At 37.3% G+C, this 16,960-nt stretch overlaps 1 protein-coding gene across 3 annotated transcripts in view; it reads right to left on the bottom strand.

The window, feature by feature from the left end:
* LOC138742229 (glypican-5-like) overlaps positions 1-16,960 on the bottom strand; it is a 641,419-nt gene that overhangs the window by 344,925 nt on the left and 279,534 nt on the right. The gene's annotated exons all lie outside the window — the stretch shown is intronic.

The following is a 16,960-nucleotide window of genomic DNA, read 5'->3' as shown; positions in this document are numbered from 1 at the left end:
CCCAACATCCAATGCTTGCATTTAATCAAACTTGCTAATTGACAAATAATTCAATCTCTCTGGGGTCCGATTCCAAACTGCAGGAAGTGTTTATTGGACAAATGGCTTCAGTTTGAAATGAGGAAGCAAGGACACGTCAGTGAAATTGGTTCGGAAACATTTGGCAGTGCAATATACAATTGAAATCGGGGCCTGACCTGTGGGAAGAAGAGCATGGGTTCTGTAGGGTGATACAATGGTGCAGCAGATAGAGCTGCTGCCTCTCATAGAACCATAGAATGCTACTGAACAGAAAACAGGTCATTCAGCCCTTCTAATCTGTGCCAACCATTATTCCACTAGTCCCGTTCACCTGCTCCCATTCCATAACCCTACAGATCTCTCCCATCTTTCCTATTTATTCGTAAACCATAAGATCGAGCCTGCATTCACCACACCAGATAGCATCTCGTTCCACACTCCCACCACTCTCTGAGTGAAGAACCTTCCCCTAATGTTCTCCCGAAACCTTTCCCCTTTCAGCTGAAAACTATAAACTCTCGTATTTATCTCCCCTAATCTAAGCGGAAAAAGCCTAATCGCAACCACTCTGTCTATACCTCTCATAATCTTGTAAACCTCTTATCAAATCTCCCCTCATTTTTCTTCACTCCAAGATAGCCCCAGAGACTGTTCATCCTGACCTTGGGCAATGTGTTGAGTTTGCACATTCTTTCCATGACTGTGGCAGGTGCTCTGGTTTCAGCCCACATTCCAAAGACGTGCAGGTTGCTAAGTTAAAGAGTCACTGTGATTTGCTCGTCAGGTGTAGTAAGTGGTTGAAATCCGGAGGTGGGTTGGGGAAGGGGTGGGGGAAGTTGATGAGAATATAATGGCATTAGCATCAGATTAGTGCAAATGGATGCTTCATAATTGGCTGATTCCGTAAGTAAAGTCTTCAAGAGGATTGGTAATACCTGATGTGCCATAAAATTTTACTGTCACTCTAATAATCCCAAACTTACAATTTGATACAGCGACCATAACTAAAATGTGAATTTAAATAGCTCTAGAAGATTATTACCTTGGAACTGGAGGGACATTTATGAGAAAGTGTTGAACATAAAGGAGGTGGATTTCAGAGCTCAGGACTTAGGTGACTGATAGATATGCAAAGGAGTTGGAAAAAGTCACTACTCATTATTTTTTTGAAGGACACCAAATTCACTGATGAAACTGGAGAATAATGGGAAGAATAAGTAAGTCTACAGAAAGGAGGTTGGGTGGAAATCTTGCTCAAAATGTCAACAAGACCAAGGAGCTGATTGTGGCTGAGGGATCACCAACCTGTCCACATTGATGGGAGTGGGTTAGAACAGGTTCCCGGGAGTCCACCCATCAGAGTACAGCTCCTGGAGCCAGCGCATTGAGGTGCCCATGAGGAAAGCATATCAAGGCCTCTCCTTACTGAGAAGCCTGAGGAGATTTGGCATGTTGTCAAATACTCTGCAGAAAGTGTACTGACTGATTGCATCACAGCCTGGTTTGGAAATTCAAATGGTCCAGCAACATAGAACATAGAAGACTGCAGAAGGTAGCAAATGTAACCAGGTCCTTCACAGACTCAGACCTCCCAGCCATTGCAGACATCTATGTGAGGTGTTGCCTCAAGAAGGCAGCCAACACTGTAAAAGACCCAGAAGCCTGAGGTCCAGCAAGTTCAAGAATAACGTAGCTCCTTTCAAATGGCTATCAGGCCATTGATCCTCCCCTTACTACCCATAAACTAGTCATAAACTACTGAAATGGCACCTTTTTTTTTTAACTTGCATTCATTGTAACTGTGAATATTTATCATCTATCTTTTATATTTATTCTCTCTTTCTATATGGTGATTTAATGTACCCCAGTAGTTCTCAAACTTTGTCTTTCCACTCACATCCCACCTTAAGCAATCCCTCAATAATCACAGAGCACCGATGGCGTAGGGAAAACTTAAAGTGGTACGTGAATGGAAAGAAAAAGGTTGAAAAGGTTTTACAAAATACCTGTTTGGCTGCAGCAACTAAGAGTTTCAGGCATATGTTGGACAATAAACTTATTATCATTGTCAGGTCACGCAGAAGCGATGGGCAGTAAAGGGTAACTGACATTTCAGTCCTGGGCCCATTCGTCGACTTGACCTTTTACTTCCTATGGATGTTGAGTGGTTTCTCCAGCACTTTGGGCATTTCACTTGATCCCAGCATCTGCAGATTTTCTTGGTTAACATCATAATCAGCAAGCCTTCCAGGAAAGTTTATAACTAATGGGAAGAAATTTTTCATTTCTACAGAGTTGACTGCAGTTTCCCCAAAGGGGAAGAAACAAATCCCTCAAATGTTTGCATTGATTGCAACCTTTAAACTCTAGGAGTGACATTCTTGTCAAGAATGTCAGTACTCTGGGTGTCAAGAATAAAACATTTAAATGGAGCCTTTGCAGATTGAAGAGCTGATATACAGTTTAAAAAAAACCCTGGTATTCGAGCAACCCGCAGCCTCAAGCAACTGGGAAAAAAATCAACGAAAATACATTAAAAAAATTAGAATGAAATAATAGCTAAAAAATATGTAAGTTTAAAATTGTAAAAGTAAATGTTCTTTGAAGTAACACATACACCTTTGATGAAGATGGGTGCAAATATTCAGTCAGGGGAGGGCCTTTGGTCGTGCTTTGCTCATAGCAGCTGTTTAAATAAAGTTTGTGTTTGAATAAAATGGCGTCACTCAGGATAAAGAGCTGGTTTTCCACTCGCCATTGGGATGACTCTCTTAAAGATTCTCCTTATCCCTGCTTTGTAAGAATCATCCCAGTCAGAGGCTTTATCTGTGAACTTAGGTTGGGGGGAGGGGGTGGTGGAGGGTGTTAATTATCTATAATATTATTGTTCATCTTTTGGGAGGCTCCGTAGAGGGGGAGGAACCTGCAGATGCAGTGACGGTTAAATGTTTTGAATGTGACTGAAAATAATATAAAATGCTCTCAATCATGTAAATATATTCATGAAAGTGAAGTTTGTTCAGTGTAAGTATAGTTTAGTATTTTTGTCTTTTATCTTTTAAATGGTTTATTCTTAATGGGGGTGCATTAATTAAGTATTGTAAGAGTAACTCTCAAGCCACCAGGAAATACACCTCTCTGGCATTTACCAATCCCCATAGGCACTGGACACCAGGGGTTTTACTGTAGGTCAATAAGTGGCAGGGATTTGGTGACTGAAGCCTGATGAATGTTAGCATACACACAGAGAACTTTGAGGAGCTGAGTATCACGGAGGGTGGAGAACGGGAAGATGGAATCTGTGAGCACTTGCAAGAGTAAAAAGAACAATGACTTGAACAAATGCAATTGACTCAAAGTTGGTGGAGTTGTGGGCAGTGTAGAGGACATTTATTCTTTAGAGCACCCTGCAGTGAACTGGAATTCACCATCTGTGTGTTGCTCAGGTGGCTGGCTCCTCCCTCACCTACCCCAATATAATCCCTGGTTTTCCCACCGTACTTCAGATTCACCTGAGGACTATTGTGTCTACTGGCCATTGATTGTAAGCTATTAAAAGCACATTTGTACTCCTCACTTGTCTCTGAGTGCATTCAGTTGCGTTACACAGCCTTTTTCAATGGGGGCCTGTAGAGCTCGTCGAAAGAACCAAAGACTTGTCGATCCAAACCAAGGCTTTTATTAGCAAAAGACAGGAGCTCTTCACAGGTGGCTGACCAGTCCGGAATGATCCGGCCTGGCTAGGGACACAACCTTTTAAGGCCCAGACAGTAGGCGTGGCTAAGCTCTCAGCCAATTGCTGTAAGCACAGTCATTACATACATTCTCAAGATACTGTAACTATATACATTGGTGATAGGTCTGTACTATCACAGGGCCACAGCACATTTAAGGTGGGGGGCATGGAGTACAAATGAAACCAACTAAACTTGACTGTTTCCCAGGGAAGGGAACCCACGGACTTTGAGCAGAGTCCTCAGGGGGTCATAGCCAAAGGAAGGTGAGAATGAGTGTTTTAGAGGTAAGGGCCAGAAACATCAGATGGAGTTTAGTGTGAGCAAGTACACATTGGGAGGTTAAATGTCAGGAGCAGAACACCACAGACCTTTTGGGAGGCCTGAGGGACCATCTCCCTGAAAACAACCATACAAATAGACAAATTTTAAATTTAAATATTTAATTATTTTTAATATTTAAATTTAGACATTCAGGATGGTAACAGGTCATTTCAGCCCATGAGTCCGTGCTGCCCAATTTACCCCCAATTAATCTACACTCCCATTACGTTTTAAACAAGGTGGTTCAGGAGACGTATTGCATATTGTGCGGGGCACAGAGAGTAAAGAAGGGAAGTCACATTAAAGCCTTTGAAAGTGTTGGTGAATCTGCACTTACAGTATTTTGTGTAATTCTGGTTGCCATATTACAGGAAGGGAGTGCAGGCTTCGGAAACGGTATCAGGCGATTTACCAAGATGCTGGTGAAGTGGGACAGGAGAGCTTGGGTAAACGTGCATTGCTTTCTCTGGAGCATCAGAGGTTGGATGAAGAGCTGATCAAAATTTCTAAAATGATGAGGCATAGATAGGTGAGGCAGTTAGATTTGTTTTCAGGGTAAAAATGTCAAGTGCTAAGGACACACACATTTAAGGCAAGAGGGGAAAAGTTCAAGGATTTTTTTTATATATACAGAGAGGGGTAGGTGTCTGGAATGGGCTGTAAGGAATACCAGTGGATGCAGATACCCCTGCAGCAGCATTTAGACATGTAAAGATGCAGGGAATAATTTAATTTACAGCAATTGGATATGTTTAATCTTTGCAGGGGAACACGGCAGGGTTGCCCGTTAAGTTCTTTGCGTTTTGATCCAGTGTAGGGAATTTAATAGAATAATTAGAGGAGGAATTGAACATAAAGCATCACTTTATGTGGATGATGTACTGCTTTTTATTTCAAATCCTGAAATTTCTAAACCAAACATCTTAATTTTGTTTGATAGATACAGTCAGTTCTCTGGTAACAAACTAAATTGGCGCAAGAGTGAACTTTAACCCTGAAAAGGTGTTTTGAAGGTTATTCTAATTTTGTATTTAAAATAGGGAAGGAACATTTCCAATATTTAAGAATTACAATTGCAAAAAGTTATAAAAACATATTGAAAGAGGATTTCTGGGTATTACTCAATAAGCTCAAACTATCATTAGATAGTTTGATCTTATTGATAAAGGTTGGACGTTTTAATTTGATTAAAATGAATATTTTACCTAAATTTTGGTATCTTTTTCAAGTGTTACCAATTTTTATCCCCAAATCCTTTTTTAGCTCATTGGATTCAGCTATTTCTACTTGTACTTGGCAAGGAAAAAAAAACACATATAAACAATGCCCATCTTCAAAAGACCACATTAAATGGAGGATTATCACTTCCAGATGTTAATTGTACTATTGCACGATTAACATAAATAATTTATTTTTTATTATTACATTTGGTTAAGTCAGTGAATCACCCTTTTTGGGTAGAAATGGAATTGCATTTCTCCAAAAATACTTTAATGTTGGCAATTTTAGGATCTTTTTATTTTACCATTTTCCAATGAGAAACAGAATGAGAATTTGGGCTCAATTTAGGAAATTCTTCGGAATGAATGATTTTTCACTGGCTAATCCAATTCTAGATTACCATTTTTTTTTCAACTGTCTTTGTTGGACGCAGGTTTCAAGGAAGGGCATAGAAAAGGTATTAAAAGTTTTAATGATCTTTTTATTTGAGATAATTATGCCCCTTTTGAACAATTATCAGTCAAATTTAAATCTTTCCAATAAATACCTTTTTAGATATTTACAAATTAGACATTGTGTTCAGTCTAAGCTTTCAGATTTTACGCAAATTTCCAACACTAATATTCTTGATCTATTTTTTAACTTGCGGTTTAATTTTCATTGTGGATTAACGTCACGTATTGAATTTAAATTCAGTTCCCATGGAGGGGATTAAGAGTGATTGGGAACGAGATTTGAATATGAGCTTTCCAGAGGAAGATCGGTTCTCTACTCTCAGCTTGATTAATGATTCCTCATTTTGTGCAAGACACTGTTTATTACAGTTTAAGGTGGTGCATGAACTCATATGTCCAAAGTTAAAAGATCTTTTTCTTTTTTCATGCAGATATTGTGACAGAGTATATAGAAATGTTTTTGGGAGATAAATTGGGAAAGGTTTGTTAGATCCTATTTGAAATACTGGAGCTCTGCCCCATGCTAGACATATTGGCTTAATAGCTTTTGCAAGAGCTTTGAATAGTGCTCAAGAGACTTTACTATTGGATTGTTGCTTACAAAAGGCAACAGATGAAAGATCTTGTTGGAGCTGCAGATTATCTGGAAGAGAACTTGTTGTTCTAAGAAAGTCATGTGGTTTTGCAAGCAGAGAGAATCAAATAGCCTTTCTCCCTGAGAGAGAGAAAGTGAGGGTGAGAGAGAGAGAGAGAGAGAGAGAGAGAGAGAGAGAGCCAGCAGAGACAGCTGGCAAGCTTGTGAAAAGCCCCACTTGAAAGATGGCCTGGTCAAAGGCCTTGAGATTCATGCAAGAGGAGAGGACTGGCTGTCTAATGTTTCACTTGGAATAAGAGAAACAAAAAGGAAATCTGTGGTGACCTGAAACAGATTATCATCAGGGGAACCCTGAAGGAGCAGGTTTTGTCAGCAAGACACTGAAGTGACTGATGGAAGTACATCAGTTGTGGATGTCCTGGAACAACAAATCTCTCTCTGAAAATTGACAAAAACCTTCCTGAGTGGTAAACGTTTACCTTTCAAGCACCAAAGCCTGGTGAACTTTATAAATGTTAAATTTTGTGCACAGTATAAGAATTGCCTGCAACCAGTGAACTTGGAGAAATGAGAAGTGAGATTGGACTGTGAACCAAAGAACTTTTCTGAACTTACACACACATTACATACACATGCGCTTAGAATTAGAAGGGGATTAAGTTAGGTTAAGTAAGTTAATAGTGATGCGTTAAAGTTTAATTCTATTTTCATGCTTAAATATAATTATAAACAACTTTAGTTAAACACCATTTGTCTTGGTGAATATCTATCGCAGCTGGGTTTTGGGGTCCTCAGGGCAAATAACATTTTATGGGGGTTCGTCCTTTTGGATTCAAAATTGGAGTTTTTGTGATTTATTATTTAATTGTTTTTTTCAAGCTAGTTTACAGCTTGCATGTGGAAAAACAGCAGCAATGGATGTTGATACATTTTTGTCACAACCATCACCTGCAGAGCTGCAGAGAAAGAAAAAAGAGGAATTAATGGTTATTTCTAAGGCATTAAAGCTGACTGAAGTCAAGCATTGGATGAGGAAAATACAAGTACAGAAGATTATAGTGAAATATTATATATGTGATGGAAAATTATTTGAGAAAGACTTTGAAAATTTTCCAGAGGATAGATCTGTTGAGTTGGAATTGGAATTGGAAAAATTGAGAGTGAAGAAGAAAGAGAAAAATGGATGGTAGAAGAAGAAAGAGAGAAATGGAGGGTGTTGGAGGCTGAAAAACAGAGGATATATGAACTAGAGGAAGCTGAAAAATTGAGCAAATATGAGTTAGATGAATCTGAAAAATGGAGGGAGTATGATGAAAGACAAAAGAAAATATGACTTGGAAAAGATTGAAAGGGACAGACAGTTTAAATTAGAGAAGTTAAAAATTGAGATGGAAAGAAGTAAGAGAATTGAGGCTGTAACTCCTGGGAGAGGTTTTTGGCTAGTAGAGAGGTAAATCTATTCCTCCTTTTGATTGGGAGATATAGATACATATTTTCAGCATTTTGAAAAGGTTGCTGAGAGCTCAAGATGGCCACGAGGAAAATGGCCTCTTATGCTCCAAAGTTTATTGAAAGGAAAAGCACAAATTGCATACTCATGTTATTGCAAGTGAAAAATTATGATACTGCTAAACAAGCAGTATTGAAAGCTTATGAGTTGGTTCCAGATGCATATAGGCAAAAATTTAGGAGTTTGGTGAAAACATGGAATCAATCTTATATGGATTTTGCTCTGACAAAATCTGTATGTTTTGACCCCTGGTGCACCTCAAAAGAAATAAATAATGATTTTGACAAATTGAGAGAATTAATATTAATTGAGGAAATGAAAAGGTGTGTTCCAAATTAGATTAAATTATATCAGGATGAGAGAGACAAGAGGACGTGGTGACAAATGGCCAGATTAGCGGACGTATTTGCCCTAATTCACAAAAATACATTTCAGAATAGGAGGCATTTTCAGAGGGTTAATGTGGAACAGGTTATAAGGCCATTCAGAAGGTGAATGTGGAGCAGAAATGAAGTCTGGAGAGAATGTTAAGAGAAAAGATGAAGGTAAGGTGGGAAAGGACAGAACCTCTGGATTTGTATGTCATTTTTGTAAGAAACTTGGTCATGTTATTGCAAATTATCTAGTATTGAAAAAGAGATGAGAAAAGGAGGTTTTACCAGAAGCACGGTTGCCATCTTACTGGCTCTACATAAAGCTCTGGAACACCTGTACAGCAAAGATGCATACATCAGGATGCTCTTTATTGACTACAATTTGGCATTTAACACAAACTTCCCTTCAAAACTGATTAGCAAACTCCAAGACCTGGGATCAACACCCCACTGTGTAATTGGATCATGGATTTCCTCACCTCCAGACCACAAACAGTGAGGATTGGTAAGAATTTCTCCTCCACAATCTCCATCAGTACCAGACCACCACAGCAGTTCATTCTTAGCCCCCTGTTCTACTCATTTTACACCTACAATTCTGTGGCTCAGTACGACAATAATACCATTTACAAATTTGCCGATGATACAACAGTATTGGATTGTATAAACAAAGGGGATGAATCAGCATTCAGGATGGAGACTGAAAACTTAGCTGAATGATGCAACAACAACCTTGCACTCAATGCCACCAAAACTAAGGAGCTTATTGTTGACATTAAGAAAGGAAAGCCAGAGGTCAATAATCCAGTGATCATTGGGGGATCTGAGGTGGAGTGGGTGAGCACATTTAGGTTTTTGGGAGTCACTATCTCGGAGGATCTTTCCTGGACTTGACACACCAATAGCATCATGAAGAAAGCACATCAGCACCTCTACATGCTCAGAGGTTTGTGGAGGTTTCCTATGACACAGAAATCCTGGTAAATTTCTACAGAGTTGTGGTGGAAAGTGTGCTGACCAGCTGCATCATGGTCTGGTATGGGGACACCAATACCCTTGAGTGAAAAGCCCTCAAAAGTTAGTGGATACAACCCAGGACATCACAGGCAAAACCTTCCTCACTATTGAGCACATCTACAGGGAGAGCTGCTGTCAGAGAGCAGAAGCAATCATCAAAGACCCACACCACCCAACACACATTCTGTTCTCACAGCTGCCATCAGGAAAGAGGTGTAGGTGCCACAAGACTCACACCACCAGGCTCAGGAACAGCTGCTACCCCTCCACCATCAGATTCCTCAATGACAAACTCAATCAGAGACTCATTTAAGGATTCTTACTTGTGCACTTTATTGATTTTCTTTGTTCTCTCTGTATTGCACAGTCAGTTTGCTTACATTCATTATCTGTTTATAGTTCTTTTATTTGTTTACATGCTTTACACTGTGTACAGTTTATTTTTGCGCTACCGATTAGTGGTAATTCTGCCATTCCCACAGGAAAAAGGAATCTCAGCATTGTAGATGATGTCATGTATGTTCTCTGACCATAAATCTGAAATCTGAAAGTAATTAAGAATCAGATCTCAGACAAAGGTAGAAAAATATTGAAATAGCGGGTGTGTTTGAAAGATCAAATGACCTCCTCACTTTTTAACCCTCTTGCTTGTTGAGATGAGATACAGGTTGTTCATGAAATATTGACCATTTTTTGTGGGCAGGTTCTCTGTTAAATGCTTTCTCTGGTGCTCCCTCCCACTCTGACCTTTGAGCTGATTAACCCTCGAACGTGATATTTTGGTGGAAGTGGTCTCTGCTGTTTGCAGGTGTCAAAATAATTATTCGGGGGCTAATGCCAAGAAAGTATTGCATGCTGTTTGTATGTTTAGCTTGACCTAGACTTCCCCATCCTGGAGCCACATTTATCTACCACCTATTCTGATGTTTAACAGTACCCCACTGAAGTTGCACACACAACCCCCCTCCCCGCATCCCCCAGTGCCCCATCCCCAAAATCCGCAACCTTGATTCTCTGCATGCCAGACTCCAAAACCAAACGCAACCTACCCTTCTTCCTCTCATATGGCCATATCTTCTCCTTCCTCCCTTCCCTGCAGTATTACATAAGGCCTCTTGCAGAATGCAAGACATCTTGAAGCCTTGTACACAATGTATCACATTAAACCATGTCTGATCTACTCATTCATTGTCCCTTTGATGGAAGGACTTTTAGTCCAAGGAATTCCCAATCACATATATTAACACTGATAGAGGTCCACTTTAGAGCAACCCCAAAACCTTCCTGCCCTCTCAACTGGGATAGGTTTATACACAGGAAAAGCAAAATCAGATGTGGAAAACAAAGATTTGAAAATGCAAATAAAATCTGTGACACAACAGACATATCCTCCTTTACATCAGGACTTCATCTAGAAATTCACCTTTTGAGGCCAACCATTTGGTTTGTATCAACACCAACGAACCTGTACACACATAGTTTGTCAATGAAGCAGAAAAATAAACACTTGATACCTATACAAATATTAAATCATCAATTAATATTAGACCATTGCAAGTACATACTTTTGCATTTGTGTGTGTCACATTAAAGTCATGCACATATTCCAACTACTTAGAGTGAAAAAAAATGCATTAAGGTGAACATGAGGAGGGGCGTGGCAAGATGGCGTAGAAGAAAGATGTTTATTCCACCTCTCCCCAGGTGGATCATTAAATACCCGGTTTTTAAAAAGCATAAAAATGGTTAAAAATAAGATTTATAGTTATTTAAATAACAGTGCTTTATGATGGCATCCAATGTGAAAAAATTTAAACCTCAGCTTCAGAAAAAACTACCATATAAAAGTGTGGAAGAATTGAGGCCTACCTGCATAGCTGAATCTACGGAGTCATCACTGGGAGTCTCCAAGCCTCAGAGGACTCTAGCCCATTCGAGTCTGACTCCGGCGCCGATCCTGCATCTGCAAGCTGGCGCCGGCACATCAGTGAGCTCGGCCATTGCCAACCCGCGTTCACGTGAAGTCGTGCGCGCGGGCGGCACAGCCGATAAGGGGACCCATGAACCCACGACCTCGCTGAGCGGCCCAGTGGCGTGCAGTGTAGCATCGGAGGATGCTCCACGTCTGACGGCTTTGCCTGGTTGCATGGGGCATTGCGGGTCCGACAGCTGCTGGAGAAAGTCTGAGCTATGGGGAAGCCTGAACGCCGGCATCCCGAAGAGGTCAGGGTGCTGGCGTCGGGTGTCCAGACCCTCAGCCATTCAGCCAAGGGACCTCCGATAACTGATGAAGAAGAGGAACTTACCTTATTGAAATTCAGCCAGGAGGAGGAGCTTCCAGTTAAAGAAGATGAATCTCAAAAAGTGGAAGTGGAATCTGGACTGGATTCAGTGTTTACTGTTTTGGAAGGGATTGCTTGTCAAATGCATAATATGTTAAAACAAATATCAACTCAATTGAATTAAGGATTTATGGAGATGGAAATAAAAATGAATACCTCGTGTGATGAAATATCAACTGTGAAACAGGAAAGGACTGTAGTTAAAAATGATATTAATAAATCTATAAAATCAATTGATTCTGTGCAAGATAATTTTAAGAAAATTGAAACAGCTTTCTCTGAGTGTCAAACTCAGGTAAAACGTAATAGAGAAAAAATGGAAAAAGTGGAAGGTTATTTTGTAGATTGGGGGATTTAGAAAAGAGATTTAATGAAGAAGATTGATTCATTGGAAAATCAAAGTTGAAGGAATAATGTGGAAATAGTTGATCTCCCAGAGGACATTGAAGGTACTGACCCTATAAAATTTTTTAAGCAGTGGATCCCAGAGGTGCTGGGTAAAGAGCTTTTCCCTGAAGGCTTGGAATTGGATAGGGCTCACAGAGCTCTGAGAAGAAAACCACTTCCAGGACAAACACTAAGAGCAGTCTAGATTCGTTTTAAATATCAAGATCGAGAAATTATTTTACGTATGGCAATGCAGAATGCAAGGCAGAACCGATCTCCATTAATGGTTCAAAACAATAGTGTTTTTTATGCTGATTTGAGTGAAGAGTTTATTAGAAGACGACGAGAATTTAATATGACCAAAGATGTTTCGTGGTGAAATGGCTACAAGTTTGCTTTTCGTTATCCTGCAATTTTGAAGGTTTCCTATGGAAATTTTCAATCTCAATTTTTTGAGAATGATCATGATGCTTTGGTTTTTGCTAATTCTTTGCCGGAATTGTGAAGAAATGGGTGTTCTCCTCCGTTTTCTCCTAATAAATGGAAATGGAAATGGATATAGGAATGGAAAGAATGGAAAGCATGGAAGAATGGAAAGAAAGAAGAGTTGACACAAAGTCTTCTTGATGTTGAAGATCCGGAGCAGTCATTGGGCTTTGAATCATTGGGCTAAATATATAGACTATATTCTATTGTGTTTGATTAAATAATAAATATGTATCTGGCTGGGGGGGGGGGGGGTGGATGACACTGAAAACTTTGATAGTCATCTCCTGCTAGTGGGTTTACCACAATTAGATTTTTAGGGTATTTTTTTTAGGTTTTTAGGAAGAACTATAGATGGGAGCATTATTTTATAGGTATAAATATATTAGTAGTTAAAAAGATGTCTAAATTGAATTTTGCAAATTTTAATGTTCAGGGGTTAAATAATCCAATTAAGAGAAAGAGAACATTGCCTTATATAAAAAAATGAAAATTGATATTGCTTTTTTACAAGAAACACATTTGACTGAGAAAGAACATCTGAAATTGAAAAGAGATTGGGTTGGTCATGTTTTTTCTTCTTTTAATTCTAAGGCAAGAGGAATAGCGATTTTGATTCATAAAAATTTACCATTTGAATTGGAATCTTCAGAGGGGTATGCTGGCAGAGTATTAAGAGTGAACTGTAAAATTTTTGCTGAATCTTGGACTTTGCTTAATCTTTATGCCCCTAATATAGATGATGAGCAGTTTATCTCAGAAGCTTTTTTATTGTTAACTCAAACTAATGAAAATGTTTTAGTTGGTGGTGATTTTAACTGTGTTCTCAACAGAAATCCAAAAAGTATAAGGAATTCAAATTAATGCGTTAATGAAATATTTAAATTTGGTGGATATTTGGAGAAAATTTAATCATACAGAGAAAGATTTCTCTTTTTATTCTTCAAGACATGATTCATTTTCTAGAATTGATTTATTTTGGTATCAGCACATTTACAAGGTAGAGTATTATGAGCTGAATATAAAAGTAGAGTTATATCAGATCATTCATTATTACTTTTTTCCTGTGAAAGTTTGGAGGTCGTACATCCATCGTTTAGATGGAGGTATCATGCAATGTTATTGAAAAAAAAACAGTTTGTTACTTTTGTTAAAGAGCAGATTTCTTTATTTCTGACTTAAATGTTAATTCTGTGGATAATCACTTTGTAATATGGGATGCTTTAAAAGCTTATTTGAGAGGGCAGATCATTAATTATTCTACGAAAGTTAAGAAACAATATATGGCAGAAAGTTTAGAGTTAGAAAATAAGATTGCTGAGTTAGAGAAGGATTTTCAGAAAGGGGTAGCAGAAGATAAAAAAAGTTGCATTAGCAAGGTTGAAATTATGTTATAATACTTTACAAACTTATCAGTTTGAGTGCTTAATTAATCGATCTAAACAACATTATTATGAGTTGGGGAAAGAACTCATAAGGTATTTGCTTGGCAATTGAAAGCTGAACAGACATCTCGGACTATCAATGCTGTTAAGAATTCAAAAGTTACTTACAAACCTCAGGAAATCAATGACCAGTTTTATTCATTTTATTTGAAATTATATACTTCTGAGGGGAAACAGGATAATGGTTCTATTGATACTTACTTATCTAAATTAAAGTTACTGGTATTAGATGGAAATGATGTTCAGGAACTGGAATCTCCATTTACGGATTTTGAAATTAAGGAAGCTATTCAGGAAATGCCTAATGGAAAGTCCCCAGGGGATGATGGATTCCCTGTGGAATTTTATAAACTCTTTTATGATGATTTTTCTAATGAATTTGGAGAAGTGTTAAATCAAGTTACTGAAGATCAGAAGTTATCAGAATCATGTTCAAGTGCTTTAATAACTGTCATTCCAAAAAAAGATAGAGAACCATTAAAAGTGTCTTCATATAGACCTATCTCTTTATTAAATGTAGATTATAAAATTATAGTGAAAGTATTAGCTAATAGATTTGCTAAATATTTACCTAAATTATTACACATTGATCAAACATGTCTAAGAATAGAAATTCATCAGACAACATATTTCAATTAATTACGTTGGTCAACGCATATCGAAAGCAACCTAACCTTTCTGCATTAGATGCAGAAAAAGCTTTTGATAGGATTGAGTGGGATTTTTTATTTAAAGTGTTAGAGAAATTTAAATTCAGCCCTTTTTTTATTGGTTGGGTTAAGGCTTTATATACGAACCCGATTGCTAGAGTGGTGACAATTGGACAGATCTTTTCACCATTTAAATTGACTCATTCAACTTGACAGGACTGCCCGTTGTCACCAGCCTTATTTGTGTTGGTTATTGAACCGTTAGCTCAGGTTATTAGACAAAAATGAAGAAATTAGAGGGATGAGGGTAAAGAATGAAGAATATAAAATTTATTTATTTGCAGACTATGTGTTGGTATAGTTGACGGAACCAGAACGGTTGTTGAAACAATTGCAAGAGTGTTTGTTGAAATTTGGAGAATTATCAAGATATAAAGTTAATTGAAATAAAAGTGAATTTTTTTCCAGTTGGAGTGGGAGATTATTCTGAATTTAAAACAATTACAAAATTAAGGTGGACAAGTAAAATTAAATATTTAGGTGTGTTTATGGATATGAACTATCAATCATTATATCAATTAAATTATGTACCTATATTAAGATGGATTAAATCAGATTTGATTAAGTGGAAAGATCTTCCATTAACTTTGATTGGTCGGGTTAATTGTATTAAAATTAATATTTTTCCTCAAATTCAATTTTTATTTCAGACACTACCTTGTTTACATTCTAAGGGCTTTTTTCAAGATTTGAATAAAGCATTGAGAGAGTTTTTATGGAAAGGTAAATTAGCCCGAATGGCATTACATAGAATTACATGGAAGTATACATTGGGCACACTACAATTCAAAATTATTATGAAGTTGAAGTTTATTAGTAGATTGATGGATTTAGATCAGCCTCCTAGCTAGGCAAAAATGGAGATGGTGTTTATTTCTAGGGTTGAAATACATGAATTTATATTTCGTTGGAATTTGACTTTGTTACAGCAATATGATATGCCCATATTGAAACATTTGTTAAAGATTTGGTTAAAAAAATAGCGTGTTAGGGTCGAAAGATAAATTATCCATTTTAATTCCATTGTATAACAATCAGCTTATTCCTTTTTCAATGTTTAATAATAATTTAAAGATTTGGGATTCTAAAGGTATAAAGAAAATACAAGATTGTTTTGTAGAGGAGCATTTTCTTTCTTTTAATCAATTGAGAGAAATATTTGATATACCTGTAAATTCTTTGTTTGCGTTTTATCAACTTAGAGCTTTGATAAAAGATAATTATGGTAGAGAGATGATTTTACCTACTTTGTCAAGATTGGAATCTTTGATTTCCTCTATGCCGAAAAAGGGTTATATTTCAGTTATGTATAATTTGTTACATGATAGTATGGATAAGGCAGATTGGGAGAAATCTAAACTTAAATAGGAGAGTGATTTAGTATTTATTTTTCCTGAAGAAGATTGGGCGAGTATGTGTCAAGACAATGTAATTAAATTGACTAATGTATGATATGGAATGGTTAATTATAATTTTTTACATCAATTATATTTGTCCCCGGAAAAGTTAAAAAAATATGGGTTTAGTAATTCGGATTCTTGTTTTAGATGTGGTTCATATATTGGAACTTTCCTACATGCTGTGTGGAATTGTGTTAAAGTTCAATCATTTTGGCAAGGAATTAAAGTAGTTGGAGAAATTATATAATTTTATTCTACCATTAGATGTAACAATTTTCTTGTTAGGAAATTTGTATTTGTTAAGGAGAATGGGATTGGACAAAATTCAAGTTGCTTTTGTATGTTTGGTGTTATCAGTAGCGCATAAATGTGTTGCTAGTACTTGGAAAGATGATACTGAGATTAATATATCACGTTGGCATAATTAATTGAAAGTATGTATTGTTATGGAAAAAATTACTTATAATTTACATGATAATTATACTTTTTTGTTAGCAAGTGGTCTCCATATTTAAAATATATGCATTTAGATGTACTTTGAAATGTTATTAATATTTACAATATTATATAACCTATATATATTTTTTTGCTCCACTTAAGGGAGTTGGCTGTAGGGGTGGGAGGGTGGAGTGTATGTTAATGTAAAATTTTATTTGATTATTTCTTTACTGTATGTTATGTTTTTGTTAGCTTTTAAATAAAGTTTGGAAAAAAAAGGTGAACATGAGATCAACCTCCCAATGGGTAGAAGCAAATCAATGCCAGTTTCCTCTCAGATGGGAAGAGCACAAGGTATCTGGGTACAAAACAAGACACTCGTGAGAAGAGAGTGAAACAAAGAAAAGCTCTCCAGCACCTTCTGTTCAGAGCTCAATGATTATCCTTGAAGCATAGGAAGCAGATCTCATCAAATACTATGACGTTACAGTCAAGATAGAT

The sequence above is a fragment of the Narcine bancroftii genome, chromosome 9 (genome assembly GCF_036971445.1).
Source record: "Narcine bancroftii isolate sNarBan1 chromosome 9, sNarBan1.hap1, whole genome shotgun sequence".
NCBI classification, from domain to species: Eukaryota; Metazoa; Chordata; class Chondrichthyes; order Torpediniformes; family Narcinidae; genus Narcine; species Narcine bancroftii.
This window is presented reverse-complemented; position numbering and strand designations above follow the sequence as displayed.